Raw genomic sequence first — 26,628 nt, 5'->3', positions numbered from 1 at the left:
CACTCTCTCTGTATAACAGAAATCCAAACTGGAAGGTGTTTTATTGAGGCAAATGGTTTTTCAACTTCATGCATTCTTCTGCCAGTTAGAGTGTCTGGTGTGTCTTCTTTTACATTTGCATTCCTCAGTGCTAATTTCAGCTGCCAGGTGGTATTGGAAGCCATCAGAAAGGGGGAGAAAGAAGGCAACCTGGTTCAAAAAATGTACAAGAGGTTGTTAAATAATATAAGTTTTTTAAAAAATTAGGCAGATTTACAAAGTCCAGTTGGAAGTATTGTTATTTTTCTAGATTCCTTTGCAAGCTCTTAAGGCAGATGCTTCTTTTTAGAATAAATATAAGCTTTTCTTTCTTTTTTCCTCCAAGACTGCAGGAGCTGGTGCTTCAAGCTGGTGTAGGACAGTGATTTTGTGGCCTCTCATGACCCTGTTAACTGATGACCCACATGTGCAGGTCTGTGCTGAGAGCCGAGACCTTGATGTGAGCAAGCCTTGGCGCAGAGAGCACCTTACCCTGCCTAAGATCCGGCTCTTCCAATGCTGTAAACCTGGCTGATCAGCCTGTTAAACTGCTGAAGTTCCTCTTCAGTAGGTGCACTGTTGGCTCTTCCTATGAGCTCAGTTTTTATGTATTCCTGTAGGTTTGCAGCTGTAGTAGCAGCTTTGCCTTTAATACTTTGCCTGTTTCAGGAGAAGCCCTTTGTCGGATGGAAAGCATGAAGGAGCCCTCGTGCTGAGCATAGGCGGGGGTCAAGTTTCATTCTACCCTAAGCTGACCCCTGGGCAGAGAGATTCCTGCTTTAGTCTTTTAGATCATGTGTAAAACCTGATGCTGGCTGGATCATCCCACATAGGGCAAGAATATCTGGGGAACATGGGGAGAGGTATGGAGTGAGACATTTGCAGAAGGGAATGAAATGTTTGGGATGCAGCCTCATGCTTTCTACAGCAGTGAACATCAATCAGACCTTCTCGGAAAAGCTTCAGTGGTGCTGAAAGTCTTCTTTCTCCCCTCACCCCTGTGGCCCTTTTTTTTTTCTCTTGTTTCCCTATTCCCAACTTGTGTTTATTCTCTTTTTTCGTCTAATACACCGTGGCATGTGCAATTTTTGCCCAGGAAACTAAGTTGTCCTTAAAAACACAGAGGCTTCCCTGGCTTTAGTCCTTTGGCCATTGAGTAAGCGACAGTTATTTTTGTTCTACCAGTGATTTATGACTGAACAGATTTAGAGTTTATATTTTTAGGTTTATCGGCAATTTAAATAATGTATATTTGTGACCATAAATATTTGGTACTCTTACAGTCTGTCAATGAATGTTATGCCCAATTGGAGGAAACTAAAGAGACACAAGCATTGTGTTCCTAGCACAGCCTCATGATTCTTTTCAAGTACCTAATTAGGTAATCCTTAAAGGTAGCAAGAGTTTGAGCATCTGTTGGTAAACCATCTAGAAGGGTGCCATCCAGAGGAAATAACCTGCTTTCCACTAGTGAATCAATTCTCCACAAGGCTTGGAGTAAAATGCAATAGGGTCACTGCTCAGAAATTCTTGAACTTTTTTTACCAGGAACAGCATACTTAGAAAAAACCACCAAATCTCTCTCATTTACACTGCATTTTTTTTCCCCCACTTTTTTATGGAGTCATCAACAGGCATTAGTCATAATAAATAGACATAGCAGACATCTCTTGAGAAACTAGGGGTTTTTACTGAAGAGTTAATTTTGCATGTTTTTAAAAAATAAGAGTAGTTTTTTAAAAGATCGAAACTTTAGGGGTTTATTTTCCTCTGCCTCACCTCCCCCTTTATCTAGCTTTGGTTTGTGGCAATCCTGCAGACACAGCCTTTGCAGTGATCCTGTGAAGACAGATACATGCCACTGCTTGTACTGCTGCTGTCCCCTTCTGTTCAAAAGAAAACCATCTTCCTTTCCTCTCCCAGTTGCCAACTTCACTCAAGTAAATAGTAGTTAAGCATTCCAATGTTTTTTTCCAGGAAAACAGTAAGGTGTTGGGTGCTGGCAACTTGAAAACCTCAACTTGAGAACCCCTATAGCTTAAAGCTAGTTACTTGTCCTTCTACAAGTATTTCCTCCTCAACCACTTCAGAGTGTGACTGCTTCCTTGATAGATGGGGGCAGCCTTTTCTGGGATTGGGATTGTGCTCACTGTGGGGTCTGGGCTGTGTGGTGATGCTGGGATTGGCTGCTGGGGGTTCACCCCCCCTGCTCCAGCCCCTGGCCCCAGCCCTGCTCTCACCAGCCTTCCCCATCCCAGAGTGCCTCCCCTCCAGGGACTGAGCCCTGGGCCCCTTGCACAGAGGTGACAGCACAGTGAATTTTCCGTGGGCAGATGAACATTTCGTTCTCTCTCCAGTTTTCTTTTGACATGGACTGGCATGACAGGTAGCTTTGCTTTAGGGTGGCTGCAGGATTATGACACACATTGCATCAACCCAGGGGTACCAAATTAGGCTGATGGTGTTTCTTCTCTGAAGCTCGCCAGAGTAAAGGAGAAACAAAGGCACAAATGTTGTGTTCCTAACCTAAATTCCTTGATAAAATCAATGCAAAGCTTTGACAAAAGCCAGTATTAATTATTATTTAAAGCCTACTAGATAAATTTGCTGGTTTTGTGATAACTCCTTTCTGGTGTGATGTGCAGTTTCATAGAACCACAGGGTGATTTAGGTTCAGCTTTTTATCTGGTTCCAGCCCATCTGCCATGGGCAGGTACAACTATCACTAGACCAGGTCACTTAAAGCCCAATCCAACCTTGGCCTAGAGCACTTCCAGGGATGGAGCATCCACAGCTTCTCTGTGCAACCTGCTCCAGTGCCTCGCCACCATCACAGTAAAGAATTCCTTAGTGTGTATGTGTAACAGTGCACGTACCTGTAGTGTGATCTGGCAGAATAATCTCAGAAATGTGATTATTAGTTAGTTTATGTGTTAGCTTATCTGTTCAGAATTCTTTTCAGGGGCCTTATACTGTATGACTGAAAGGAAAACATGGTCTTTCTAGGAAGGTATCTACAGCTTAAAGCTTTGACGAAGTGTGAAATGGACATTAGGTAATTGTCATGTTTGGCATAAAGACCTTCTATATTAAAGAAAAAAGATGCCCCAGCATGTTTTTTAGAATCAGAGGGGAAAAACAAAGAGGCGTTTGTAAAGTTTCAGTGCTTGATTTTTTTAAAATCGTGCCTTTATTTTATTTTAGGTTGCTCCAGCTGAGTTGCCAGAACACTGCCCCACAGAACTTTGGAGGGTCACTTCTTAATGGATTGCTGCAGCCTCTTAATTTCTCCATTGATCCTGTTCCCTGCATCGTGAGAACATTTTAGCCAGCACAGAACCTAGAAAAGTTACATGTAAGTCGTGATTCCAATTCCTTTCTATTTAAAGAAAAAATGAAAAAAAAAAGATCTTGGGAAGGCAAGGCAGAGGCAATAAATATCACACTTTAGAAAAACACCGTAAAAGCTGTAATTCAACTGCAAACATTAGGTGGTGAATAAATTGTTATTGAAGCAGTTACTTGCTTTTTTAACCTAAATAGTGATTGTCATTTTGACGGCTTTTCTAAGTGTTCTGCTACTACAGTAAACCTTAGCGAGAAGTGCCTAAAATAGCTCTGCTCCCCCACTGCTCTGTGCTTTGTTTTTCTCTGCAACGGGCTGTGTGTGTGTGCACACTTACCTTGGTGTACTCTGCCAAAGCTGCACGTGCTCCACGTCACTTTGGAGGCCATCACCTGCCCTACAGGACTGCAGGCACCCTTCTGTTTCTCCCATGATGGAATCCATTTGCTTCTCCTTTTGGTTTCCTGGAGTGTTTCCCTTGGAGGAGCCCTGGTGCTGCTTCATCCTTCAGCCTGCTGCCCCAAGAGGCTCTGTAAGCATCAGAAGCGTCTTCATTGCTACCTCCTGCTCCTTCCAGGTGGATCAGTGCTCCACCTGAGTGTAGGAGGGTAAAGAAAGTTGTGCATAGATCTCCTAGGGACAGATTGAGGGGACTGCAGATCCCTTCCTATCTTCTCAGCTGGAGCAGTAGTCCCCTGTGCTTGTTGTGCTTTGGTATTTCACCCAAGATGGGGAGCAGCTTATGATCCTGTGCACGTATTCAATCCCTGATGCCACAATCCACAATGCCTGAGTTTTCCTCTGAAACATTCCATAGCACAGCCTGACATAGAATCAGTGGGGAGAAATTGGTTTGACCCTTTGCAGTTTGTCAGCAGTTGTAACCCTAATTCTGCTTTCTGAGCTAGAAGAAGCTTCTGGACCACTACAAGGGTGTCATGGATGTGATGGTCTGTGCTCTATGGAGGGTGGGGCACCCCAGAGCTGACAAGTTTGGGAAAAGGCTTGAGCACAACTTAATTTCATTAATTTTTAAAACAAAACCAAATTTCTTTGTGGTTAAGAGGTTTTTATCTTTGGGATGGTGTTATAGAGCAGCTTGGCCAAAGGAGGTAATACTGTGGTTCACAGTGTGGCACTGTGCACATTACCACCCTTGTTTGTTCACTGCAGTAACTAATGCATATGATGCAGTTTAGTCAGAACAGGTCAGTGAAGTAGACCACTCCTTACTGGTCAGTTTTTCTTGAATGCTAACTAATACTATTTTTAGTATGTGGAACTGATCTGTATGTAATACTAGTTCTAAAAAAATATGAATGTTTTGGAACCAAAGTATTTACATTAGAAATATGTCTTTATTTGAAGTACTTTATTTGCTTATGTGACACGGAAAGATTTACTAAAAAAAGAAAAGTCTACTGCAGAAGGAGGATTGTGTTCTTTAATGCATATGGAAATTCAGTTTTTAAAGAGAGGAATTTTTTTTTCTAGTGTGATCAGTATCAGCAAAAACAATGGTGAAGTCGTAGTCAGTGGAGAAAGTCTGGGTAGTAACAGAATTCACTGTCAAAGAGGCCTTACAAGGTGTGAGTCTGATTTTGTTTTCCAAAAAAGGGAGGGTGTTGCCATTTCCTTGAGGGTCTGGCATTCTCTGGTGCAGTTATTAATCAAATCCCCCTTAGCAAGAATTGTCTGACTACAGGAAAATTTTGGATCTGGCTTGAAATTTGTTTTTAGTGCTTGTCTTAAGGAGGAAGATTTGAAAATATGAGTTGTAACAGCTAGGCAGGCAGAAAAAGCTTGTTTTTCATTAGTCCTACTTAGCACTATTCCCATGAGGTTTGGAAGCCTTATTCACAATTTTTTGCAGGATTTCCTCATGATGTTTGAAAAGCTTATCATTAGGCATCTTGCAAATTCACTATTTAAAACACTTCCAGAGGAACTAACTTCAAAAATATCATCTTTGTTGGGGGACTTGAAAAAGCAGACCGAAATGGGAAAGACCAAACCTCTCTCATTCCAATAAGTGCATGGAAAGTTTAGTCTTGCTTTTTGTTGTGCTACAAATAATCAGATGTCTCCTTTTTGAGGAACAAAATCAGATCTGGGGACCAAATGAACTTGAAAACCAGTATGAGGATATAGGAGCTGTCATCAAATATGTACCTTTCCTTTTTCTTCCTTTCTTTTTTCTTTATTAACTGTGGTTATGTGCTTCTGCTCTGCATCATTTTTAAAACATGGTGTGTACTCCAGCCCCTAGAAAACCCATGCATCACGTCACAGGCTGTTGGCTGGGGTTGCACCCGTCGTGTGTGCAGATCCGCGCTGGTGCAGGTAGACATGAGGGCAAGCTGCCCGTTGCTTATTTGATTTCTCTGTTTCCCATTGTCTGGCTGATTTTGATGGCAGCCTCTGCTAGTAACAATTACCTCATTATAGCAATTTCCATAGAAAGAAGCAGACTTTCACTTGTTAATTAGCCCTGCTGGAAAGAGCAGTTGCACAAGGTTGACCCAGCTGTAACAACTGCATTCTTCTTGTTTTTCCCAGGGTGCAGTGGGATAAATAAGTATGCCTTTCGCCCCTTCCATTTATTATTTTGTTTCTATAATACTACTAGGATGCTGATGGACAAAATCTCCATAAAAATAGTGCTTAGTGATGTGTGAGTTCAAAGCAGAATGCCCCTTGCTTGTTCTGACAGAGCACATTGCAAAACCCTGTTATGGTGCGTGTGCCAGGGTAGTAAAGAAAACCCCATTTCTCCAGGTTCTCTGGGAATGAATCCTGGGCAGGTTAGACTGAGTGCAGTGTAATGTGGGAGTACAGCAGTCAGGGAGAAGCTGTGCTCTCTGCTGAGAGGCTCTCTCCATTTGTTATCCCAAACAGCCACTAATGGCAGAGAATGTACAGAGCTGTGTCATGGAGCAGCTGCTGGGGCAGGGCTGCTGGCACCCAAGAAGAGGCAGGTGACTCTTCCTAGCAGTGACCATACTCTGCTCACATTTCTCATTTTGTTTTACCCCTGTGTGATTTCCTTTAAAAGCAGCAAAAATAGCATCCCAATCAATGTCCTTCTGCAGCTCATAAAAAGGCCAGATTGGTACTGCTTATCCAATGTTGTGAATTCAGCAAGGGCCTATAAGTGGTTTAAACAGGATAAAAAAATAAGGCAACCCAAAACTCAGAAAGTTCTGTCCAGAAATTTCATATTTGCTAGGTATGAGTTCTTCAGAGTATTTTAAAAAAATTTAAAGATTTCTTGAAATCTATGCTATGCCCATCTCTAGGCAGATGTAAATAATGTAAACCTTTAAATATGCAGATATTGGTGGTTTAATGTCTGTCACCCGCCTACCACCACAGCCTGGGAAAAATGTAATTTTTTTTTAATCTACTCTTAAAGGTCAGATAACTTGACAGAATTCAGAAGAAAAGCAGATTTCTGAAGGCAAAATTGTATCACTTTGTACATTGACTTACCAAACACTCCTATCCATCAGTAGCAAACCCTCTTCTCAAGTGCCAAGACCATACCTGAGGACATTGGCACGTTTATCTTACTGGATGAGAGATGTGGCCATGTCTATGTTTCATGATTTTTCTGGTACATTTTCCTGTTGAAGTGCTGTTTTCATAGGGGCAAAGCCACTTTCTTACTCATTTTACGGTACTGGCATATCAAGACTGTGTACCTCATGCCACCAGTGCGTGGAGTGTCTCCTGCCTCAGGGACCTTCACAACCTCCCATGGCATCCTGTCCATTGACCACTGCCAGCAGCTCTGTGTCAGTCCCTCAATGTGATCAGGTGCTTCTCAGCACCGTCAGTGCCTCTGTACCTCAGCCAGGCTGGTGGCCAGGGACAGCTTTTGATACAAACACACTTGGTGTATATATAAGTATATGATTTTTTAAATAAAATATGTGTCTGGGCAAATATATGTCCTGAACGGTGCTGTTGTGGCTTCAGGCAGGGTGCCACACGCGTGGGTGGTGAGCCAGGGTCTCTTCCTGGAGGTTTCTGCCCAAGACCCCGGTGCTGGAGGCATTCCCATCCCAGCACACACGGTGACCGTGGGCTGTGTGGCCGGGAGGAGCGCTCTGCTCGTGTTCAGCAGCACAGGACAGTGGGGTTTGTTGCAGTGTAGTGTGCCACCCGAACCCAAGTTCCTCCGACACCTCTCGCCTCGCTGGCATTGACCACAGCTTTGTTTGTTCGTCACCCCAGCGGTGCCACGGGCTGCGTGGGCGCGCAGCATCATTGATCTGTTTACTCGGCGTTCCCCGCGTGGCCGCCGTGTTGTGGCGAGGACTTTTATTTTTTGCTGTGGCAGGTGACAGCGCGGGTGTGTGTGGTGTGTCAGCCCGAGGGACTGAGTCACAGCCCTCCCTCCACCCAGGGCCAGCGGCACTTCCCCTTTCCTGGCAGGCTGAGATGCCAGCCCATCTCCACAGGTCATCTTACCAGCCCGTACATTGCATTTTTTTGTTTTTTTACAGAAAAGCCTGAGAGACAGTGGCAGCCAGACCAACTTTCTCTGTAACCCAAACCAGTGAAAAGTAAAATCCATCTCACCGCATCAGTTTTGTTTTCACTGCTGGCTCAACCTCTCCTCTCCCTCTGGCAGAGCCCTGCACAGTCATTCAGTGCCCGGCTTGGGGGTGGTGTGGTTGTTAGCTCAGTGGTGTATGACCCATTTATTTTCATAATGCTTAGATACCCGCGCTCCTGCGGCGTTCGGCACACGGGTCCTGCGACCTGAATCCTGGGCACACCTGACTGCAGCGGCGTGCCTGGGGAGCAGCGCCTCTGCCCCAGCCTTGTCAGGAGCTGCAGCAAGCTGGTGTGCATTGGGTCTAGCAGGCAATTGATGAGCAAAGACAGGTAAAGGTGCATTTTTCTGGAGCCAGCACTTTGTCTTCGATCATTTCGTTCAGTATCGATTGCTAGCTGGTGGGACATGCTTCCTGTTACGATGTACAAAGAGCAGAGACGTAAAAGCGCTGTATTGGATCGTTCTCTCGCTATAATAACCTGCACTTTCCGCGACAGCAAGATGATTAATGGCACGAGATTGCTCACTCTCAATATTTCCAGACATGGCATCACCCTCGTGTTGGGTCTGGTCTTAAGATGGATCTTTTTTTCTTTATTTCTTTTTGACTCAGTTAGTTGAGTTCGTTTTCTGTGGGTTTTCAGATGATAATTAGGTTTATGCTTGTGTTACTTTCTGTAAATGGAAAGAATCAGGCACAGGACACACAGGAGAGTAAACTGGCATCACAGTAGACCTAAGAGTTTTAGGTACAAAATTAAAGAGTAATTTGCAAAGTGACTTGAAGCAAAGTGGATTTAAACACAATGAAATCATCCTTGACAGCAATTTGTTTGAAGTTCTTCTACTGTTATGAGTGTGAAGGGATTTTTTTCTTTTTAATTGCCAGTTTCTGGGTAGAGTATTCAGCATAATTTCTCACAGGTAAGTGAAGCATTAACTCCTTGTACCTCAGTATTTTGGGCAATGTGGGAAGAAACTGAGAGTTAGGGGGAAGCACCTTCTCTACTTCATCATTTGAAAATTAGTCAGTGGTCAGCTAGCTTAGAGAAAGGCTTTACCAGGGACACTGGTACTGGGAAAAATGTATGAAAATACAGCAGAATCCTGGACAGTAGATAGGCACAGCATGTGAAAAGTTGTCTTCAGTGTTTCACAGAATATAATGGCACTCTAGATATAAACTGGAAAAAAAAGTAACAGCAACTAGCTAGTTTACATTCCTTGTTCGGATGAGCCATGAGTTTTGGGGCTTTTACATTTATATACTTTTGCTGTAGGTGTTGGAAGTGTGGGTGGCCACGAAAAAGCAGTGGTTACAATAAGATTTTCCGTTTATTGCCCTTTGTGTACGACTGAAAATAAGATTCAAATGCTTCAGCATTTGTGGAGCAAGCATAATATTTCTCTGAGATCTGATGACTGGCTTGCCTGCAGCTTCAGCTCTGTCTGGTGGGTGAGTCCTAGGTTTTAATGCTTTTAAATGGGTCTGTGTTGGAAGGAGTCAGAGCTTACTTGTGGTGTGGTCTGGCTGTGTTAATTCATCAACTTCTACTGGAAAAAAAGAGAAAAAGTAGTTAGGCTTAGTACATAAGTTAAAGGTGGTGATGAAAGAATTTTGGAAGCAGAATTGTTCTGCTGTCTGGAAAAAGCAGCTTTGGAGAGGACTGAAAGATCTTTAAAGTCAAAACTTTCAAAACTTCAGTGGTGTACCTTGAATTGTTGATCCAGAACTTCATCTTCTGGCAAAGAAAAAGTGAAGCAGAGAAAAGAAAAAAGGAAATCTATATAAATCTGCTGAGCTTGAGAAACAAATTCTCAGGGTTAACTTTTGGCAGATAAAATCCTTTTGGTTTGCTTTTTAAGGATGACTGTTGAAATACACTATGTGATGCTTTTCCAGGTAGTTGCACTGGTTAGGAATCCACTAAACCAGTTGTGGTATCTTGAATACTAAAGTGTTCTGACCACATTGATTGATATGTCAGCTCATGGTCAAGAGAAATATTCAAGAGAGGTGTCAGTATGTGCAGGGAAATTTGTAGCTTCATGTTGTCAGCTTTGGTGCTGTCCCAGCTTCACTCATTAGTAGCTGTGGCATTTCCAGAGAATGAGTGTGCCTGTGCATGTCAGGCTTCTCGGTCTGATGTCATTCTTGATGGATGAGAGGAGAGAGCATCCATTCAAGAGCTGCAGGACCCAAGGTAGAGGTTAAAAAGTTGCTCTCTGCTGTGTGGCAGGTTAAGCATCTCTGCTTTCTTGTCACTTTGTGACCTTCCCAGCTTTGCCAGGCTTTGCAGGGCAGCAGAGGTGTTGGTCTTGAGAACTGGGCAGTATAAGACAATAGGTTTTCACTCTGACTAACACCACGTGGTGCGGAGGATGTGAGGTGCTGGGGGCACTTAGAGGTACACGCGCTTGTTCCATGGACTAGTCACGCTGTCAATGGTGAGTCTTTCATTAGGCAATAAGAAATCCCTTTAAATTAGCTTGGTGTAGTCCTCCCTCTCCTCCTAGGAGAGCTCAGTGCCTGTCATTGCTACCTTACTTTTGCCTTTTTGCTGAAATGCTCCTTTCTGCTTTTACATCTGTGCCTGCTCATTGAACCGGCTCTTGCCCTGATACGAAGTACAAATAGCAAGAGAGCTGAGGCAATAATCAAGACTTCAAATATTTAAGATGGGAACGGGTAAAACTTCAGCAATAATTAGTTTCCCCCACAGTGGTTGCTGCAGGGAATTACCTCTGTTACAATCACCTGCATGTCTTAGTCCTCTAGGTGCCCAGATGCCGGCAAGGGGCGTAATCATTTGCTGTAATATTCTGCTGTGGAATTTTCCCTTTTTCAGTACAGTTGCAGAGGTGGTTTTTTTCTCCCCACCCACCCTTCTCTTTCTACTGCTGTGCCTGCTGCAGGTAAGTTCAAGCCTGATGGCTTTGAAGATAATGACAGGAGAGAGTGCACCGTGTGCGTCATGTGGCAGCGGCACTCCCGCGCCGATTGCTGCTGCTGCGCTTTCCAGCGGGATGAGACACGCTGGGCTCTTCCAGGGGTATCACCACACAGGCTGTTTTTAGAGATGGCACATTGGGTGCATTGTGCAACCATCAGTACCCACTGCTGTGCTCTTCATTTTTTCCCTTGTATGGTGGTGAGGTTTTTAAGGTGTTTGCCTTTCTCTTGAAGAGGTAGTAGGATCTCTTTTTGATTTTTTTAACTACTTGTAGAGGTGCTCCGGGGAATCTGTGACATTATATTTTCTGTACAGAGTTTGAAGGAACAGTCCTGCATGTAGCCACTAAATTAGGATTAGTGCAAGTGGCACAAACAATGTGGTTGTGATTTTCAGCTGAAGAGCTCTAACAACCTCTTGGGTTGCAGAGCAGAACTGCTACCTTGGGAAACCCCCAGCTTGTTTTTGGCTTTTTTTTTTTCTTTTTTAACTTTACCACAGAAAACAAGCTGTAGTCAGGCATTTTTACAGTTGTCATAAACTCTTTCTGTGGCTCTCATCGTCTGCAGTCCGTTGAACAGCCACCTCATGCTATACTGTGAGACAGTGACAGCAGCAGATGCTTTGGGATGTGGTGCAGCCTCACAGTGGGAGCAGAGCTGGACACAGAAGTTGACTGGTGGCTTCTGTCCATCGCTGCTGGAGGAGCAGGGCTGGCCAGTCACAGGCTGCTTATCACTGTGCTCAAATAATGCAGAAACATTAGCAATGGAGATTTGCTGTAATGGTGTATTTTAAGTGCGTCTCTGCTCTGCCAGCTTCACTTTTAATGCACTCGGCTAAGGAAAGCTTTGGAGGTTGCTGCTAATGGATGGATCTCTCAGAAAATTGGAATTTTGAAATAAGATTGACACTTTGGAGTGAGAAATATAAATCTAATGAGAGTATTTCAGCAGAGGTTTGTAATTAGGGATGAATGGAGGGAATTTGTACGCACAGTCTACAGAAGGGCACAATGGAAGGTGAAATTGCACCCTCTGTGCTGAATGAGGGATGAAAGCCAATGTATCAGTGTCATGGCATGACAGTGTAGAGTATAAATGATACTGTCACTGAGTGCTGCAGAAGGTATCAAGGGAATTCCACTCCAGTAAATTACATTACTTAGACAGACCTGAAGGCATTGTGTCTGAATGATTGGAGGGAAAAAAGGTTGTCAGCACAAAGCAGAAGATATTATAGAACAACTGGCTGCAGGCTTGGAAAGCAGTTTTTTTCTGATGTTTACCATGCAAAGCTTTTCAGATGCTGTTTAAATTTAGTTTTTGGTTAAATTACAAATGTATAGATGAAGCAAAAGTATTTTTTGAGGTGGTTCTTGGAGTGGACACCAGCCTGCAGCAAAAAGTGTGAGCATGCACAAGCTCCCATTTTTTCATTAGGATTTGGACTTCTTCGGACGTGAGAAAAATCTAGTCATGTGTTCCCAGCTCAGGCAGTGTTTTTTAATGCATTGCTTCGTTTCACTGAGGACTTCCTTTTTGGCCTGGCTTTTGCCTGTGGGGTAATTCTAGCATAGATTTGTAGAGAGAGATGGGTTGTTATTGTTCTTAGTAGCAGTGAGGGGCTGGACTGTGGTGAGGAGCAGCAGGTCATGGGACACAAACTTTAAGGTCTCCTTTCGAGGCGTGGTGAGGTCCATGATGTGGGCAGGTAGGAGCGTGATGTCATGGTGACAATGCAGCAAAAATCCCGACTCACCCTTTCAGCCTGTATGCACTAATGTAACACCGTGTGTTCCTGACACTGTTCTGCTTTTTGCCCACCAAACCCCAGTGCTAAGGCCAGTCCCAGCCACAGGGATGGTGTTGAGCAGAATAGTTATTTCTCACAATTTTATTCTCTGTAACAACCTACTGCATCCACCCGCACAGGGACAGTACCTTAGAGATGGGTTTAACTGCTTCTCTGTCTCTGACCTCACACACAGACAACACCTACAAGCTCCTGTAATTTCCTAATTTGCTCATGGGTGAGACAGCCCAGCTCCCACAGTTCTCCCAAACTGCTGCTTGATGATTAAACATCTGTTCCCCGAAGATGCTGCATTTCATCCTGTGGTACTTATTAAGCTCTGCTTATCTTGGGGCTTCTTGTAAAACTTCAGCAGTCTTTGTCCTTCTTAAAAATGTACTTTCCCACTTGTCTACTCATAAAAAACAACACTGAAAGTACGTGCTATAAGTAATGATAAGGGAGCAGGCTCCGTTCCTCCTTTCCAAAAGTTGATTTTTGGCAAAGCCCACACAAGGCAGGAAGATGGACATGCAGCACAGTTTTAGCAGTCCATAGAACAGACTTCTCCTCATGGGAATGGTGATTCAAGTTGTGGGAGCATTAACCAGGAAATATGGCCAAACTGAAGGGTGCTGACTCTAGGAAGGTAGCAGTTCAAATGCTCCCATGGGAAGACTTCAGCCCCTACAATCTGTAGCTGGAAACCAAAGCATCAAACCCACAGGCTGTGTGGAAAAGCAGTCAGGCATCTGTGGAAAAGAAATTGCCCTGTGTGGGATGGGATTCAATAGTAGAGCAATTTACTCTACTGATGGGTCCTGATCATGGACAGAGGTGAGTGGGAGGAAGCAAAGTGCAATTTCTATCTATACCTCCTGCATTACAACTGGGTTGGAGTGTAGGACTCTGTCTGGCTGTCTGGATAAAAAAGGGATTTCAGATATTAGAGGTGTAAAGTTTGTCCTTAGACCATCATTGTCAGGGGAAACGACTATGCCTGCTTGAGCACCTGTTCATAGTAGGAGTAAAAATCTGCTGTGACTCACTTGCCCTGTGGTATTTTGTGTCAAAAGCTGGCATTTTGACCCATCTGGGTTTTTGCATGTTGGGAAAGCAAATGCTTTTTTCTTCTATTTAGTGTCATTTCTCTGGTCATGATCAAGCTGTGTTTTCAAAATGTGGTTCTCTGTAGTCATCCATTAATCCACAGAAAGTCCATTAATTCTCACAGCCCTAGCTACTCATATGAGGCCGTTTTGCTCTTCCCATGCTTGGTCCTGCAGCACGAATGCCTGTAACCAGCACCTGTGAAGTCACCAGGGCCACGCGGGGGAGTGATAGGTGCAAAACTGGAATTTAAATGCTGCAAAGTTGTGTGATTGCAAGAGTGGGCTGAAGCAGGAGAAGGAATGACCAAACTATGCCTTAGGGAAGAGTGGGAGACTAACCAGTATTGCTTTAACTGAGAGAGATATTGAGCCTGCTCAGTCAGATCGGTATCCCCTGGCAAATGAATTTTGTTGTGTAAATGGCTCCCTGTGGTCCCAGAAGACTATCACTATCTCTTCTTATCTTGTACAGTGGATTTCTAAATAATCACTCTAGGTGCAGGAAAGCTGCGGTTTAGTAAGTGTAGCTTGCTAACAAGTCAGTGGTTTAATCTTCATTCTCACTCCTTGTGCTTTTGATAACACAGGGCTATAAAGTTTGACATTGTAGAGTCTTCTCTATAAATTCTGATTTGTTTGCCAAAAAATCAGACTATTATTTTCAATTCCCCTCTTATCATTAGTGTTATTAAACTGACGATTGATGTGTAAAAACTGCCATTTGCATGAAGTTCACAAAACTGCAATAAAAGACGCTTTTGTTCTGACTTGGTAAGGAGAGAGAAAAAAAAGCAGCTAAATAATGCTAGTTTTAACAGCAGAGATGTTCATATAAAGACATGTTCTGAACAATAAGATCGTTTATCCATGTATGACATAAATACATCGGAATTTAAATTATGAGAGATCTTGTGAAATGCAGCAAAACACACACCACTGGCATTGTGAAGTTTCCCTTCTCTAAAGCCCTGTTCTCAGGGAAAAGCAGCTTTACTTTTGCTTTGAAAATCCATTATCATAAGCCTTTTTTAAAAAAACGTTTGTCGTAGTGCAATATTAAAGCAATTTTATACCCTAAGAGCAGCTCTTTCATAAGGTAAAATGCAATCCCATGTGTGTATGTAATTGCGGTTTATAATACTTCTCACAGCCCTAATTTTCCCAAAATTAAGAAAACCACTACCCTTTTTAGGCTTTCCTTTTCCTAATTGTTTCTTGTTCTCCCTGTCTTTCTTCCACAAAATATTCTTTTTTTAAAATCCCTGCTCAGGAGGGGAAAAAAAAAAAAGACACAGAACACTCTCTGGATTCATCGCAAAACACTGCTTGAAGGAAGCATTTTAAGAGTTTAGGTTAAAAAGTTTCTGCTTCTTTCAAACTACATGGGTGACACTGCTATTTTGGGAGACCATACCATCTGCTTGTTAACCAAAAAGCAGGGAAGATATTCCTAGTTCTAGTATAGGTTTTTGGGTTGATTCCACATAAAATTCCCAACTGATCTCCGCTTGTGTTTTCCCCCTCTATAAGCTAAGGAGATCAAGGCCACTCATCTCTTCCGCTGTCACAGCTCCCAAGGTGAAGATGCTTAGCTTGTGGTCCTGAGTAAGACATGGTTGTTCACAACAGGAACAATCCGTTGAGATCTGTGAGGTCCCTAATTCTTCCCTGCAGGTGTTCATGTCACAAAAGCTGTGACAAGGAGTAAAAGAGCAATATAGTGCTCAGCTCCTGATGTGCCACAGGTGACTGCTACCTGTGGATGAAGAAGGAAGTGTTCGGGAGAGGCTTCGTTGGGTTCTGTTGGAGGAGCTGAGTTTTTGTTTGTGTTTGAGAAAGAAAGGGGGAGGACACATTTTCTGGGGTTTGCTTGCTTTTTGGGGGGGAAGAAAGGCAGAAGGGCAAGGTTTCCTGGCCCACTGATCAGCCATCTGCCAAGTAGTGCAGGTAGAAAAAGTGCAGGAGCTCGAGAGGACAGTAAGATTGTCCTTCCCTAGGTGGAGAGGAATGGCAGGACTTGTAGTGCAGATGGATTCAAGGAAAAGGTCGACATGAGTAGGAGCAAGGTGGAGTCTATGTATTTTGTCTTGTGAGTCTGTGGAAAATAGCAAAGCAGAGCATGAAAATGTGAGAAGACGTTACTGTGGTCCTCCACAGGTGATGAAGACGTTTGTCTGAGACGGGAGAGATTTAAGTCTATATTATATTGCTGGAGTATCTGCAAATACATATGTATCATCATTACAGTATATTCCTGACTGGCAAAATGTTTCATCCAATCTCTGTTGACAGAAAAGATTGCCTACTGATAATTGCTTTGCTTAAGTGTCTGATAATATGCCAGAAATGAGAGCATTCTCTGTTAGGTCATCTTTAATTATGCATGTACCACCTGTCAGCTTTAAATCTGGAGAAGATTAGTTTTCTCATTGGATTTAGAGTAGGGAAGAGAGCCTTCAACAAGAGGACTAGGCTGTTGCAAACAGTGTCTATGGGGGAGTTTCACAGGCAGTCTCCTCATCATCCCCAGTCATGGATACCGCTGTTGGCACATGCGGAAATATTTGAAATATTGCCTAGGCTTGCTGCCGTAGTGATGGGTTTCACAGGAAGAGGATTTCAGACCATCTGTTGCGTTTTCAAGTTTTCATCTTTCCCCATACCAAAGGGAGAGGGAGTGCTGAGGTGGGGGGGGACACGTGGCAAGTCGTGGCTCCTTTGGCAGTGCTGGGGGGAAATCCCCCCCAAAAGCCATGTGAGGGGGTCATTCACTTGCCACTGGTGAAAGCACATAATAAAACTGGTCAGGCCAGTACAGACATCGCACGTTAATAGGAAATCAAGGGCTCAAAAGACTGAAAAATTATGAGGGTGAGTGCTTTGCAGAAAACCCTTACAGGGAGAAATGGTAAATATCTCTGAGGATATTAAATTAACAGGGTTACCATTACCAAGCCTACTTAGGATATTAAAAATTATATTGGAGAATAAATTTATCTTTTTTCAGAGTGGGGACGCAGTAATTGTTTCGGAATAGTTGAAGGGATTTTCAGTTCATGGGAGAATACTAGCTGTTTATTTGGTACAGTAATAGATTTTAGGAATCTCCTTGGTTTTTTGGTCTCCTTTACTCCAAGGCCAGTGTGGTTGATTGTTCTCTGAAATGCATCATTTGCACCAGAAAACAGAAAAGGTCTTTGTTAAGCTTCTCACTAGCTTTTGGCAGAAGAGAACATCACTTGAACTGTCAAGCACTGCTCCTGCTGCTCCTTGCCTATGTATCTGAGTGTCCAGTGCTTCCCCCTCTCTGCGATTTTGGTTTTCCAGTTTCTGTCATCACTGCCTTAGCCTCCTGGAAAGAATTCCTCTGTAACACTGGTTAGCTGACGCTGATCGTTTTTCCTGGTAATACCTTCAGCCAGAGCTATTTCTGAAAATCTGGGATTTGGAACAGTAGGTCAATTTGTAAAACAACGAGCAAAGAGGGACAGATGGCTGTGGATACGAGAGCATGTTTCTGTTCATCTTCATTTGGCTTCTGCTGATGCTTCGTTGTTGCACGAGCGTTTGAGGCTGTCGCTTCGCGTTGGTTGAGTGCTTGTTGCTCCTTTGCTTGAAAGACTGGCCTGTGGCACTTGTCATGTCCCCCCCTCTGCTCCAGTGGGGCTCCAGGGCAGGCTGCCTCTGCAGAAGCTTGCAGTGCCTTTGCACCCAAGGACATGGAAAGGGTTTGCAAGACGAGTGGACTTTTTGCTCAGAAATCTGGCTGTGTTTCTCTTGACCTTTTCTCTCAGGAGCTGCACTGGGCAAGGCTTTCCTGACGGTTCCTTTGCTCAGGGTAAGGTTGCTTTATTATTCCTGTGTAAATGATTACAACTTCTCCATGGTGTGTTGTGCTGCTGGGTTTTGCTCAGTTCTTAGGCAGATTCTGATTGATTCAGACTTGCTTGCCCTGTCTCCCTGAGTAGTGGTGCCAGTAGCATCACCTTGATGTAGCTGAGTTTTACGGACCTGAAATGGAAAAATGTGGGGGTGTGCCACAGCCCTTTTTTCCTTGCTCATGATTCATTCAGCCCCTTCCTTCCACCCTCCTATTTCATGCTAGAGGGCTCTCCAATCTTGCAGTGGTCACTGGAAGACATCTCTTTTGTTCAGGCTCCTTCATTAAATACAAGGCTGTATGCATCCCATTTTCCTGCTACTGCTGAGCTGTGCAGCACCTCTGGGCACTGCAGGAGATGTCCTGTTCACTGGTCTGAGGAACAGGCATACTTAACTGAATGTAGTACTTTTCTTTTGTCTCTGGAAAAAGGAACAACTAGATAAGATTTATAAATACCCACAAGAATTGAAATGAATGAAGAATGAATCCTTACTTCAAACCCTCTGAGCTCTTTTGGCTTGACAGGTATGGCTTACGTAGTCCTCAGGCTATGGCTGGTCCTGGGGGCTCTTCCTTGTCCTGTATTTTAGAAATGATTGCTTAAACTACCTAGAGCAGCTTTTCTGGAAAACCTTCCTATTCTCAAACTTGGGATGTCCTGTCTAATGACTACTTCCGTCTTTTCTCTCCTGGACTACTCTTCACTGGATCTTGTCCACTGCCTTAGTCACAGGAGGAGCTTTAGCTATCCTCTCCATTTCTCACAGGGACACTCATTTAACAGTTCTCTTGTAACCTTTGGTGTGTTGCTGTTTTTAGGCTTCAGATGTTTTCTCTCCCTTTTCACTCTTATAGAAGCACTACAATAAAACTCCTCACATATCAAATTTAGTATCTGTTATAGCAGAGACTTCCTACAGGATTCATACTTTTCCTTGCTAGATAGTGAAGCTGGTGAAATTCAGAGTGATGTGTTTACATTGAGCTATCTGACTGTATACACTGCTAATTTTAAGAGGAAGGGGAACTCTTCTTGGGATAATTAGTTTTGCCATGTTTATAGACACAAGCATGTTTTTCTTGACTCTGAGGCGGCTGCTGACAGCTGGTATTACAAGAGTTCACTGGGAGTCTCGTGGTCCATGTGTCCTTATGTATACACAGCACAGGCACGATGAAGCCAGGGAGAGATAATGAAGGCAGTGATGCTAAACCCTCTAGCAGTGCCCAGTAGTGAAGCGTTTGAACAGCCAATGTGAGCCAAATTCCAGCTCCTGTCTAGGCTGTAATGATCAGGAAAATCACCTTGTCCTTTAATATATTTTACCAATCTATTGATGGTAATTGGTTTAGCAGCCAAGTCAGGGGAGTAATTTCTTCTTACTGCTCCAGCAGTGGCAGCACAAGCTCCTAAACCAGGGGATTTGTCTGTGGCCCACGAGCACATGAGGGTGGTGCTGCATGTCCCTTCATGCCTTTCTGAGCTGTAGGGGCAGGGCAGTGTGTGGGTCAGGCAAGTGCCACCATCCGATTTTGTGGCCTTTCCACTGCAAGCCAGTTGGCAACACAGAGCTGAAGATCGACGGTAAATACGCACAACCTTCTCGAAAAGTTCAAGTGTGCAATCAGAGCGCAGCAAGTGGCTGCTTTTACACTTTGGTTACAGAGTGGTTCTGGAGGGATTTCAAGGAAACCTCTTTGTAGCAGGAAGCTGCAGCTCATTCGATGAAGGAGCTGTGCCTGCTGCACCTGGTGCCTCCTTCCCTGGGCTGCTTAATAAACACATGAGTGCGGCCATTATCAGCCAAGCTCCGCTTCTCTCGCCTGTGCTAATGTGCTGCTATTTTATGTCACATCAAGTGAGGAGGGAAAGCAGTGATATGAAGCCATTCCTCCCATTCCTTAAATAGGATTGATGACCACAGCTTAACAGCATTCCAAGAAAAAGCATTTGATTGAAAGTGGCCAGAGCTTCCCCTGAGATGCTGAATAAGGATGTTCATCCTGGTAATAACTTTCCTTTGCCATTTTCAGAGCAGGCATTCCTATTGCAAATGCTGCATTAGCTTGCTGCAGTTAAATGTGCACACACATGTCTAAAGGTACCTCTTTGATTTTCCTCCTCTGCCTCCCCCCACCTCCCACACAGGCCCAAGGGAGCCCCATTGGCTCATCCACAGCTCCATCTCGAGGTGGTTCCTCCAGCAGCCCTGCTTGCTGCCCTTTGGTGCCCCTTCAGCCATGGGGGCGTCTGCTGTGCTCTGCTGTGCAGGAGCATCAGTGAGCTTTCTGCACACCGTGAGCTGGAATTCCCTCTGGGCCCCTGCAATGAATATTGCAAAAAACTGTGCTGAGCAGGGGAGGGCATTGTGCTTTTATGTGCCATGGCTTGCCAGTTTGAATCACATCTGTTGTGTTGCAGAGGGGAATGTTGCTTTGGTTGCAGTGGGTTACTGGAATACTAGCAAGTCTCATTTGTAAGGGGTCCTGGGCTTAAGTCTCATCTCATCTGTCACCAAGACAGGGAATCTACTCTGACAACTTCTGCAAATGCTGGTTTCACTTTTGTTTACTTGTTTTCCAGCCATGTTCTTTGTTTCTGAAATGGTGTTTACATACCGTGGGTTTTTTTGATGCAAATCAATTAGTTTTAATTTCTTTCTCAACTGCCTGATTTTTATCCCATTTCTTCACCACCATCCTGTTATTAATTCACATTATTATGAGATGTGATATCCCTCCCTGGTTAGCAAAATGTTAGAATAGCTGTTGGCAGCTTCTGAAAGGGTAATTAGCAAATAGGAATTACTCAAAGATGTGCACACTAGCCTAAGTAGGCATTTTCCAGCTGTTTGCAAGTTCAGAGACTCATAGGCACTTTCTTGGGCTCTAACACAAGATTAATTACTTGCTACTACAAAAGAACGTTTACAAAAATGTGTGGTGTGCAATCCAGACTGCTGTTTTGTTCCTTAAATTGGAAGTGGACATCTTTGTCAGAAAGAGCAGGATTTTTACAGTGCTTGGTAGTCCTGTTCCTGAGGAGCCGAGCCTCTTTGTTACAAAGGGATGTCACACTCCAATCAGAATGGTGAGAGCTGCCTAAGGAAGTGCTGGGGGCTCGGTAGCTGAGTCCTGGCACTGCAGGGTGTAGCTGTTCCTGCCTGGGCACAGCTAGGTGCCAGTGCCTTTGTGCTGAGTGCTGAGCCAGGAGCCCCGGCTCCCGAGCCATCCTGGTCTGGCCCAGGACATCCTCGTTTCCTTTCTTTCTGATGTGCAGGAATTGCTGTTCACCAGGCTTTCTTTAGAAAGCCATTTACACTGCTCTGCCTCGTTTTGCATGAAGAAGCCCTCGTAAATCAAATACAGCCACACAGCTGTGCTAAAGGTCTCCTTTTTATCCACAGGCGGCTACTGCCAGTCTGCTTTTATTTCTCCTCATTCCTATTCTGTTGTTCCTTTAGGATCAGCCTGAGGGCAGTTGTATTTTTGTTTGTTCCCTGCAGTAATAAGGTAGTTGATCCCTGATGGTGCAATGGAGAGAGGGAGCAGGCAGGGGGGAAGTGCATGGCTGGTGTATTTGGACTGCTTGACAGTTTTATTTTAAGCTCAGGATCTTCTTGACACATCCATAGCCTCTTCTGTTCTCTGCCTTTTTGCTTGACATCTCTTGTGCCTAATTCTCTAATCAACTGGATTATCATCTCTTGGCACCATGTCCTCACCCACTCTCTAGCCTCTCACCAGTGATTACCTCTCCCCTCTCATCTCTTCTCCACTCTCACACTTCTCCCTGTTTGCTTCTCTGAGTGCCTGTGACTTTTCTCTCTCCTCACCTCCCAGCATCATCCCACCTCCCAGAGGGAGAACAGACAATTTCTGCGAATCTTCTTTCTCGGCATTGCCTTCATTCCCACTGCTCTTTCAAGCTCCTTGGCAGTCATTCCCTTCTCTGTTCTGGGCAGTGAAACATCTCTCTCTCTGCTGCCTGTGCCCTCTTTTCTGCTCCCTCCCAACAGCCCTACATACTCGCTGTAGTATGCGATGCTTTTTCTTCAGCTTCTTCAGTTTCTTTTTGCTCACTGAAAACAGTGGACAATAGCCACTCTTTCTCACAATTCATTTCCCTGTTCTTACTCCAGCCCCTCTGCCTCTCTGGAAGCAATGGAGCTGGGACTGGGCTCCTGCCCCCTTACCACAGACCTTTCTCCCTGGAAGCTTCTCCAGCCATCCCTCCTCCGCCTTTCCTTCCGAGCAGCTCTTGATCCATGAGCCCCTAGCCTCTTCAGCAGCCTCTGTCTCCAAGGTAACCCTGGTCCTTTCCCTCCTTTTTTCTTGAACCCTTCCACACATCCATAATAACATGATTCTTAGTGTCCTTGTGGATGTTGCTCCTGGCTCTTCTCCATGCTTTCAACTTTTCACCATTCCCTCTGGATTTTCCCATTTTAGAGGGTTTTTTTCACATCTCTCTTCTATTATTACTAAAAACATTTGCACAAACATCTTTTTCAGGATTTTAATTTCACCTGTTTCTCTTGTTCTTTCTGGAAAAATTCTTGCCACATGTAGCAGAGAAGAATGCATGTGTGCTTATGTACTTCAGGTGAGAGATGTGTGGAATAATGGCCACAAATAATACTGAGACACCTAACTTCTACAGTAAAAGGAGCATTTCTTCCTTCATATAAGGATGGGTTGCTCTGTTGATAGGACTCTTAATTAAGAGACATGTCATTTTTAAATATTTGAGAAACTTGTGCCAGATTACATGAGACCCAGAAAGACAATAATGCATATTTTTAAGAGATAGTAATTAAACATTGTGCATATGTGTGTGCATGTCTATAGATATATGTATATATGTGGGAATATATATGTACATATAGATGTATGGTTATATATAAATATATTACTGTAGGCACAGGCACCTATGTGTCTGCTTTTAAGACATTATATGTGAGAAGGGAATGCTGTGATGGAATAGCATCATACCATTCATAATCCAGTGGTGGCTGTCCTGTATTTCATCAAGCAACAGGTATTTATTTAAAGCATTTTAACATTCCCTTGGGCATATAATCAAACCGTGTCTTACTCGCACTTTAAATTCTTGAGGTAATGGCATGAATCTGTGGATAGACTTACCTGATCTTGACCTCTGATAAATATGAATTAACTGAGTCTACAAGATTCCAATCATCATGATGGCAAAATCTTCATTTAGTCTGATAGCTCAAAATTGTCTCTTCCTTTCCTGAAGCTATGTCTCTATGTGGTCAAGTTTGTCTAAAAAGACTGGATTGGGTCCTGCATAAAAATGTTTGTGTTCTTACAACAGTCCAAGAAACAAACTTCATTGATTTAGTTAGAAAGACTTTGGAGTGATTTTCTAATTAATTTATTTTTTTATTGCAGTCTGCAGTATAGGTTAGGTACATTTAGGATAGGCAGAAGTTGAGGGGGAAGAAGTATGGAAAAAAGCATGCTTGCTTTTACATTGAGGACTGTTCTTTTACATGAGACAAACTCCCTGGCAAGCACTAGAGTTTGCCATGTAGGCTGGTCTGCTTTTTAGCACAAAAATTGCTGTAGGGGTTTGCAGGCACAGAGAAGTATTGATTGTTTCCTAGCACGCTGTTTGTATTACATATTTCAGTTAATAATTTGTAATGCTTTTAGATTAGTTTCGTTTGAAATACTAATCAATGAGCTTTATAGATCTCCCACTTTATACATAAACATGCCAGTCTCCAGTGGAGCAAGAGAGTTTTATTTTATCCTGGATTGTCTATACTATATAATTATTAATCTGTAGTTTAATCTCCTTGTCCTCATGCTTTTATGGCTTGATCCTGCTTGTTGCAAGAGATCTCAAATCTAATTAAAGGGCATAGATTAATGGCACTCAACACCCTCAAAAGTAAGTGCTGGAATGTGTCAGCTATGTCTTGTTGCATGAAGACTTCCTGATGCCTCTTACTCTAAGTGTGCAGCAGAAACAGGACTGGCTGCCTTGTGTCTTGCAATTTCACTCTATGAAATTTCACTCTATGAAGTCCTATTTTGAACCATAGTGGGTTTTCCAGACTTGAGGTGCACAGAGTCACAGTTTCCTTGCTGTGATGTTCTCCTAGACAGTTGCTGGAAAACCACCACCAAAGTGTTTCAGCTGAGGGGGAAAGAAAAAGAAAAATAAAGTTTGAAATTATGTGTTGATTTCCCAACATTCAGCATTTTTTTGAGCTCTTCTAAAGCTCTGGTGCCCTCATGCTGTGGAGCAAAATCATGAGATCTCAGCAGGAGAGTGGGCTGGGGGAGACATTGCAGCCATTGCTGGAAATACAGCTGACCAACAAGAAATTTTGCTAAGGGAATTCCAGGGCAGCTAGTGGCTTCTGCTCAATTCTCCTCAAAGGTTGGGTTTCTAACAAAACAATGGGACCTGTGCTCTGCTTGCTCCATCATCTGTGTTTGGTGTGGTGTTGCAAACTGCTCGGGTGGGATTTTGCAGGCCACTGATGGTCAGCCAGTTCTGCTTGGGAAGCAGGAATCTCCTGGCTCCTACCCTCATCCTCACCCTCGTGAGCTCAGGGGTCAGGTTACACAGTGGCACCTTCAGTTTGTTTAAAGCAGGGAAATTATGCACAAAAGCTGTTAAAAGAATATAAGGTTGTCAAGTCAAGTGAGAAATGTTATAACATCGCCAGCTCAGCCTTCAATTGAATCCTGCGTGCATGCAAATTTGACAGTCTTTAATTGCATGTCTCCAAGATCTGTGGAGAATATAGCTTCTCAATTCATATCAGAAAAATCATGCAGACTTTTTTCTTCTCTGTAAAAAAGAAAACATTCTCTCTTAAAGATTGTCCAGACTGTAGGTTTGAGTGTACATTTCATCAGCCAGGCAAAGCTTCCACAGGTCACAGCTCCCCAAAACACAGCCCTGAGCAAACCTGCCATGGTCCTGAAGGTAGTGTGGCAGTGGTGATTGCCACTATGCAGACAAGGACCTCACTAATTCCTTTTGTGTTGTCCTCAGATATGGTACAGCCAAGGTGTCCTGGAGTGTCTGTCCCCTAGTGAATGGAGAGGAAAGAGAGAATTAGCCGCAGGTGGCACTCGCCATGCCGCTGAGGGTGGACAAGGCTTGGTATTTGTGGTTTCCGAGCTATGGTCTGCAGAGACCGTGGGGAATGTCTGGTTTTGGTGGCCTCTTTCTCTACCTACATTACATTGCCCTTGAAGATAAATGAGCAGACAGGGGCTGTAAATAACCATAGAGGGAGAGAGTGACAGCAGTGAATACCCAACCACATAAACCAGCCTTACGTAAGTCTGGTGTAACTCTAAACCAGTGTATGTAAGTCTAAACCATAAGGATTGCACAAGAATCACTTTGTTTGACATTTTATTAGCCAGGTTTCTAGCATTATGGGAGAGGCACTGGAGAGAGTGGTACATGAGCAGGAATCCAAAAGATTTTCAGAGTGGAGTGGTCCACTCCACTCCATTGGAATGGTCCTCTTAGAAATGGACTGGAAAATACAGGTTTGTGACTTGTTGCATGAGAAAATGAAGCAAGAAGGGAAGCAATTTTTCAGACATTACTATTTGTGGACAGTCTTAAATAACATAAATCATGGGATCTCAAATCCCATACAGTGACCTTGTGCAATCAGAGTACATCATCTACTAGGAGATTATGAATTTATGCATGCGCTGTACTCAGAATTCGAAAAGATGTTTTCCAAAGTTAGAATCTGTTGTGTTGGCATAACATTGCATTTAAAGTAAAAAGCGTTGAACGCACTGGGAATTGTTGAAGAATTTTCTGCCAGCTCTCAAAATTAGGATTTTACACTGCCATCAATAACAAAAAAGTTACTCTAATGAGAAGCCATTCTGGTTAAATGAAGAAATACTAGTAGTGATAAAACATTTATTAGTTTAATACCAAAAAGGGAAAATAGAAAAGGCAGAAGTGTTCCCCGGGTGTTTTTTGTATTTGAAACTGTGGAAGAGGATGTGTCCATCCTGTGCAGTAATATGGAAAGAAGAGAAAGTTTGCGGCAACAAAAGAGGATCTGGGAGGCAAGAGTGGTTGAAATTAAACATTCTCATATCCTACTACCTTTTACATCCAGGAATTTTAAAGGAAGTAGCTGAAAAGCTCTGTTAAGTGGCTGGTAATTTATAATAAATCTTGGCAAATGGGAAATTCCAGAAAATTGGAGGGCTGCCAACTGTATTTCCGATATTTCACAAAGATAAAAGGGATGTCCCGGGGAACTGATGGCTGGTTTAGCTTGACGTCAGTCCAGGGTAAAATAGTGGAACAACTATTTCAGAATCTGTCAAGAGAGAACTTGGAGGTTAAAGGTACAGATTATTCCAGTTACAGTTGAAGAGAGAGCCTGTCAAAAAAACTCACTGGATTTCTTTGCTCTGTCAGGATTGCACGTCTGTGTGATAAAAGCAGCTGTTGATTTGCCTTTAGGAGGCCAGAGTAGGTGGTCCTTTCTGCCTTTCGGGTTTGTGAACCATATAAGGAATGCCCAGAGATTAAAACTCCCATGACAGAGTTTCAAACAGAAATAATCAAGCCACTCTGTTTCCCTGGGATAAAGCGTGGCTTAGTTTTGGGTTTGGGGTGTTAATCTCCTATTTGATTTGATTTCATTTCATTTGATTTGATGGCTTTTGCAGCTTTAAGTGTGCTTGAGTACGTTGTAGTTCCGTGGAGGTAAAGAAAAAAACAAGCTTCAAAAAGCTTCATGAAAAGCTCAACAAATAATGCAAGTATTCTCAAACAACGATAAAATCCAAGTTCTTCATATAGCAGTCTTTGTAGCTTTAATCCCTCGTTCTTTACCACGGCAAAGAAGATTTCATAAGTTCCTCTGGATCTTGCAGGAGAAGGAAAGCTTGTGCTTGCCTTCTGCTGGTTTTGC

The 26,628-nt window shown here is 43.4% G+C and overlaps 1 protein-coding gene across 2 annotated transcripts in view; it reads left to right on the top strand.

Annotated features, from left to right (window-relative positions):
* The window catches only part of BACH2 (BTB domain and CNC homolog 2), a 183,189-nt gene that overhangs the window by 100,078 nt on the left and 56,483 nt on the right, over window positions 1-26,628 (top strand). For both annotated transcript variants that reach the window (XM_054279575.1, XM_054279574.1), the window contains one exon: window positions 3,223-3,373. The gene's annotated coding sequence lies outside the window, so the exon portion shown is untranslated. The remainder of the gene's footprint in view (window positions 1-3,222; window positions 3,374-26,628) is intronic.

This window comes from Melozone crissalis, unplaced genomic scaffold (genome assembly GCF_028551555.1).
Source record: "Melozone crissalis strain CALT ecotype California unplaced genomic scaffold, PUWL_Pcris_2 ptg000027l_1, whole genome shotgun sequence".
Classification (NCBI taxonomy): Eukaryota; Metazoa; Chordata; class Aves; order Passeriformes; family Passerellidae; genus Melozone; species Melozone crissalis.
This window is presented reverse-complemented; position numbering and strand designations above follow the sequence as displayed.